Consider the following 7,432-nt stretch of genomic DNA (forward strand, 5'->3'; position numbering starts at 1 on the left):
GATGCCATCCCTAGGAGACAAGGACCCACCTGCGTCTGTTGCCATGGCAACCGCCTCATACCTCCTGTGCATGCTTTACCTGTGTGTTACCTGCATCACCTGCATCACCTACATCACCTGCATCACCTGCACGCTTCACCACCTGCATTACCTATGTCAAGGCCCAGATAAAAAACACAGACCCCCGACCCATAGCTCTTCTTTCTCTTCCTCACTTCTTCCCCTCTTTCAATAAAGACCTCCCAAAGTGAGAACTGTGCTGGCTTGGCTTGATCTGGCTAGTAATACGCCACTTTAAAACTAACAGTATCTATTACATTTACCTTGAATGTGTGCAGATAATCAAGCCATGCTTAAACCTACTCAAGGATAAACAGTTGTCTCAAGCATTCCACACATTACACACATGCTTCTCAACTTACAATAGGGCTACACATGACTGAATATACTGCATATTGAAAATGCAAGGTAGCTAAAGCAGTACTACAGAGCAATTGTGATAAAAACTGCATGGTACTGGTATAGCGACAGACAGGTAGATCAATGGAATAGAATTGAAGACCCAGAAATGAACCCACACACCTATGGTCACTTGATCTTTGACAAGGGAGCTAAAACCATCCAGTGGAAAAAAAGACAGCATTTTCAACAAATGGTTCTGGCACAACTGGCAGTTAACATGTAGAAGAATGCGAATTGATCCATTCCTATCTCCTTGTACTAAGGTCAAATCTAAGTGGATCAAGGAACTCCACATAAAACCAAAGAGTGAAACTTATAGAGGAGAAAGCAGGGGAAAGCCTCAAAGATATGGGCACAGGGAAAAAATTCCTGAATAGAACAGTAATGGCTTGTGCTGTAAGATCGAGAATCAATAAATGAGACCTCATAAAATTGCAAAGCTTCTGTAAGGCAAAAGACACTGTCAATAAAACAAAAAGGCCACCAACAAATTGGGAAAGGATCTTTACCTATCCTAAATCAGATAGGGGACTAATATCCAACATATATAAAGAACTCAAGAAGGTGGACTCCAGAAAATCAAATAACTCCATTAAAAATGGGGCTCAGAACTGAACAAAGAATTCTCACCTGAGGAATACCGAATGGCAGGGAAGCACCTGAAAAAATGTTCAACATCCTTAATCATCAGGGAAATGCAAATCAAAACAACCCTGAGATTCCACCTCACACCAGTCAGAATGGCTAAGATCACAAATTCAGGTGACAGCAGGTGCTGGCGAGGATGTGGAGAAAGAGGAACACTCCTCCATTGTTGGTGGGATTGCAAGCTTGTACAACCACTCTGGAAATCAGTCTGGCGGTTCCTTAGAAAATTGGACATAGTACTACCGGAGGATCCAGCAATACCTCTCCTGGGCATATATCCAGAAGATGTCCCAACCAGTAAGAAGGACACATGCTCCACTATGTTCATAGCAGCCTTATTTATAATAGCCAGAAGCTGGAAAGAACCCAGATGCCCCTCAACAGAGGAATGGATACAGAAAATGTGGTACATTTACACAATGGAGTACTACTCAACTATTAAAAAGAATGAATTTATGAAATTCTTGGGCAAATGGATGGACCTGGAGGGCATCATCCTGAGTGAGGTAACACAATCACAAAGGAACTCACACAATATGTACTCACTGATAAGTGGATATTAGCCCAAAACTTAGGATACCCAAGATATAAGATACAATTTGCAAAACACATGAAACTCAAGAAGAATGAAGACCAAAGTGTTGACACTTTGCCCCTTCTTAGAATTGGGAACAAAACACCCATGGAAGGAGTTACAGAGACAAAGTTTGGAGCTGAGACGGAAGGATGGACCATCTAAATACTGCCATACCCGGGGATCCATCCCATAATCAGCCTCCAAACGCTGACACCATTGCATACACTAGCAAGATTTTGCTGAAAGGACCCTGATATAGCTGTCTCTTGTAAGGCTATGGAAACACAGAAGTGGATGCTCACAGTCAGCTATTGGATGGATCACAGGGTCCCCAATGGAGGAGCTAGAGAAAGTACCCAAGGAGCTAAAGGGATCTGCAACCCTATAGGTGGAACAACTATATGAACTAACCAGTACCCTCCCCCACCCCCCAACCCGAGCTCGTGACTCTAGCTGCATATGTATCAGAAGATGGCCTAATCGGCCATCAGTGGAAAGAGAGGCCCATTGGTCTTGCAAACTTTATATGCCTCAGAACAGGGGAACGCCAGGGCCAAGAAGTGGGAGTGGGTGGGTAGGGCAGTGGGGGGGGGGGATGGGGGACTTTTGGGATAGTATTGGAAATGTAAATAAAGAAAATACCTAATTAAAAAAAAGAAAGAAAATGCAAGGTAGAGATACATTTATCACACTTGCCTCCCAGCCATGATAACTCAGCCACACCACACACAGGAGTATACCAGCCACTGCTCCTACTGACTGTGTGGTTGACTGGGAGCTCTCTGCTGCTGCCAAGCATTGTAAGCGAGTTATCACAGCACAATTACTTTCCCTGAAAAAAGATCAAAATTCAAAGTATAGTTTTTACTACGTGTGTATTTCTTCAGCATCATCAGATAGTCAGGACTCATAAGTCAAAACATCGTTAAGTTAGGGATCCTGTGTATTTTGAGTATCCATCGTTCTGACAGTCCCTTAGTGCTGCTGTCTGTGTGTTTGAACAGCTATCTTTCAGAGTATAGGAATCAAAGCATATGCAACATCTCATACATGAAAAAAAAAATGGTACCGTGGTTTCTTTGTTCTCTTCTGTTGGATCACCTACTCTGAGGCAAGCCAGTTGCCACGCAGGTCATGAGGACCCTCACCCAGAGCTGAGAATCTGTGTGGTGAAGGGCTAAGCTGTAGTGAGTTAGTCATGTGAGTAAACTCTTAGAGGACAGACTCCAGCTCCACACCAGCTCGAGGGAGATCCCGCTGATGTTGAGGATTTTAGCTTTGATTTCCCGAGAGACACTGGTCCAGAGTCACTCAGCTTAAGCTGGCTTCAGATTCCTAAGCCACAGAAACCATGTAAGGTGACAAGCGTTTGTTGTCATTTTAAGCTAACTAACCCACGAGTGGCTGGGGTATGACCTAGTTGCTTACAGATGGTAAACGTGTCTTGGTTGCATCAGTTGAAGACTTTTCCAGTTGAAGACTTTTCGTATTATCTAGGTGATCCAACAAAGGAAAACAAATAAACCACAGTATCTTTTTTTGTAACTAGCATTGACAGCCACATACTATCCTTTTCCATTCCTACACTATGGGTGGTACCGGTCACTTTATTCTACTGTGGGAGAAGACTATTCAGGGACATCAGGAGGGCGAATTATTCAGCAGCCATCTTGCCCACTAACATGATAGTTAACCCTATATCTCCTATACCACCCCCTACCACCACCACCACCACCCCTATGTGAAATATCTTCCATCTTCTCAAGGGTCCTAATGCCTTATTCCATCCATGATAGCTTCTTAAAGTCTAGTCAGAATCCTTCAATAGCTCCCTAAAGTCTAGGCAGAATCTTGCATACCAACCAGGTCTAAATGTAGATCAAGCTTTTATCAGTGCGGCTTCTTGACCTGAAGAGCTGAAGACTAAATAGAAAAGATGCCTCCGCCAAGAATATAACCTAACAGTGGGACAGAATTGCAGTGACTACTGCATAATACAGGGTGCTGCTGGAGCCACTGGCTCACAGAAGTTCTGGAATCTGGCCGAGCAAATCTCCGAAGCTCTCCATGAATGCTCATTCCTGCTTGCAGGGAATGGCTACCATCCATCTGGGAGCTTTTGAGATTTCCGCTTCCAGTCTGGAGGGACCATCTTTTCCACGACATGCCACTTGTTTTTAAGTCTGGTTCCTGCCTAGAGAGATCTGCCAGTCGGTAAGCTTTCCTTCTTGTCTCAGCTCTGTTCCTTTCCATGAAACCTATCAGCGTTCCTGACGATTGAGTCCTCTTGGGAATAATACGGTATCTTCTGCATTTTAGCCAATTACTACACACACACACACACACACACACACACACACACACACACACAGAGAGAGAGAGAGAGAGAGAGAGAGAGAGAGAGACAGAGACAGAGACAGAGACAGAGACAGAGAGAGACAGAGACAGAGACAGAGACAGAGACAGAGACAGAGAGGCGGAGGGATGGAGGGAGGTACGGAGGGAGGGAGGGAGGAAAAGAGAGCTACAAAATCTGTCAATATCATTTCTTCTCTGTGTGGGGTTCCTGCAGAAATCACTGAACTAGTGAAGTACCCGGCATCCGACTCAGCGGCTCTCTGAGGCACTACCTTGGACCTTTCTAAGGGTTTAACGGAGAGTATCACAGTCCCATCCTCAGCTTCATTTTTCAGCCCGGTTTCTCATGCAGCCCTGCCCTGCACTGCATCTTGGTGTAGAAGCCTCTGGATTGTCTTGGCATTGTTTTCCATCTTGGAAAGCTTGGTAACTTTGAAAGTCCACAATTCTTGGGTTCTGTTGGCTTGACAATTCTTCCATGCGTTTGTTTTCTTCTTCTCACATTTCATCATGAACTGCAAAATAAACCAAGAGAGAGAGAGAGGGAGAGAGAGAGAGAGAGAGAGAGAGAGAGAGAGAGAGAGAGAGAGAGAGAGAGAGAAAAGAAAAAGAAAAAAATAGCTTCAAGACCTTAATTGGAAATCTGTTACCTAAACAATCTATGCTCCAGTCTTGCTCCATTTTCACCCGGGACCTTGGGGGGGGGGGGGCGGGCAGCAAGACTTCTACCACTCAGCTACTTTCCCAGTCCTTTTAAAAATTATTTATTTATTTATTTATTTATTTATTTATTTATTTATTTATTTTTATTTATATAAGTTCGTTGTAGCTGTCTTCAGACACACACCAGAAGAGTGCATCAGATCCCATTACAGATGGTTGTGAGCCAACATGTGGTTGCTGGGAATTGAACTCAGGACCTCTGGAAGAGCAGTTAGTGCTCTTGACCGCTGAGCCATCACTCCAGCTCCTACTCTCCCAGTCTTGTTTTGGCTTTGGCTTACGTTTGCTTTATTCTTGTTGCCATGCTGTTTGGTTAGATGTTTTGAGATAGTATCTCACTCTACTGCTCAGACTGGCAATCTTCAATCCACCTGCTTTAGCCATCAGAATTCTAAGATTACAAGCATGTTCCACACCACTGGGATAAAACATCTGTTTTCTTGGCTGTAGTTTCCAGTTCTACAATACGGCAGACAACAGAGTTTAACGGTTTTCTCAAGTCACCATGGGTATTCCTTCATGAGTAGTCTTCAATGGCCATTAGATCTATTCAACGGGTTTTTAATTAATTAATTAATTAATTAATTAATTAATTAGGGTTTAATTAATAATCCTTCAATCTCAGTTTCTTCAACTAGGTATTTCCAGTACCTCTTCCGTCATCTCATGGTTTGCTAAAATGGCAGCAACCCACTTCCAGAGATACTAATTAATTGTTCACATATAGCAAATTACCAAACTCCTTCAGATAATAAAAAGTTGCTATCTCAGTTTCTGTGAGTTGGGAATTGGGGAAGAGCTTATCCAAGTGGTTCTGGGGCAAGGTTTTTTATGAAGTTGGATTGATACTGAATGCCATTGTAACTATCTAAAAAGTGACTATGGTATTAGAGTCCTCTTCCCAGACACTTCTCCACATGGTTGTTGTCTTGGGGTTTTCTTTGCTGTGAAGAGACACCATGACCAAGAAAATGCTCATAGGGAAACCATTTAACAGTTTTAGAGATTCATTCTATTATCATCATGGTGGGAAGCAGGGCTGTGTCCAGGCAGACTTGGTGCTGGAGGAGCCAAAAGTTCTACATTTGCATCTGAAGGCAGCTATGAGGAAACTTTTCTGAGTGCTGGGATTGAAGCCATGTATCACTACACCTGGACCAAAGCCTTTCTTTACCTTTTCACAAGATCATTATAAGTTCTGGGTTGTAGTTCATTCCATATATAGGCAAGTTGACAACTGAGACTAGCCATCACACCTGATAAGTTTCTGCTGGTTCTTGTCAGGCAACCCCAATTCTTAAATCCTACAGACTTCTTCACAGGGCTATCAGAGTGACCTCTTGGGATAGTATCTACTTCCTGCCCTATTGTCAGAGAGCTATTCAGAGGAAAGCAAAACCAAGGTGCGTATCTCTCATGTCTTAACCTGGGCAGTGACACTGACACATCATCATTTCTTCAATGTCACCTTTTCAGTTAACGTGTTAGGAATTGAACTGAAGATCTTGTGGGTATTAAACAAATATTCTACCCTAAATCACAAGCCTGTGCCAACTGCCATGTCTTCTAGCTAGGCAATCAACTCCTGATCACGGTGAGAGAAAGTAAGCCAAAGAATGTCAACCATAGGAGCTGGGAATTATTGGGGAAATCATGGCACTTAGTGGCCATGTTCAGTAAAATCACTGATAACTTAGTTTTTAGGTGCTTCTATTAATCTAGCTTTACCTCACTAAGTACTCACTTTTACTGTTTAAGCTTACCCTTCTTTATTATTTAATTATTATTTTTTTGCCTTGTGTAATTCTGCGAATTGAAGCCACGGCCTCATGCATGAAAGGCTGGTGCTCCATCACCTGACACCTTCTCAGTTGTCAATCTCTAAACTCTGACCAAATTCAGTTTTACATTCCCACCTAATCATATGTTTTGAGTTGTATTTCTGTTATGTAAACAACGTTTTTGAACTTTGAGTGATCGATTAGTTTGATAAGCTAATTCAGTTTATTTATGTATCTACTATTCACTTGCTTATTTATTTATTTATTTATTTATTTATTTATTTATTTATTTATTTATTTATTTTGTGTGTGTGTGTAGGGGTATATGTATGTGGACACATACTTGCCACAGCACATGTGTGGAAGTTAGAAAACATTTATAGAAGTGAACCTACATTATACCTTGTCATGTACAGCATAGCTCTAACTTCTCTAGGAACTTTAACACATTTTAGAAAGACTGGATTAGGCTGACAAATCCCTCAAGAGGTGACTATTGAAGATTATAAGTTTAGATTTCTAATTTGGGGAAATACAAACATATGGCAAAATCATAAGGTAGGACAAATTCATTTTTCTTTGTAGATGCAGTATTTTTATTGTCATTGTTTGTTTCCCATTAGATTTTGCTGTATGAGATTTCACAGATCTTAAGTTTTCCCCCCTACCTCTGGGATTGGACCTGGGACCTGGAACCCTACATAGGTTAGGCAATTGTTCCACCACGAAGCTATCGTTAGTGTCCAGCAAATGTGTTTGTAAGTGATCAATTGGTTAATAAACTATTCATAGATTATAAATCTCCCTCTTGCGTCTCTTTTTTATTTTATGTGCATGCCTTGATGTTTTGTCTGCATATGTCTGTGAGAGGGTTAGAGTTTGG

Source organism: Mus caroli, unplaced genomic scaffold (assembly GCF_978045245.1).
Source record: "Mus caroli unplaced genomic scaffold, Mus_caroli_1 scaffold_3, whole genome shotgun sequence".
NCBI classification, from domain to species: domain Eukaryota; kingdom Metazoa; phylum Chordata; class Mammalia; order Rodentia; family Muridae; genus Mus; species Mus caroli.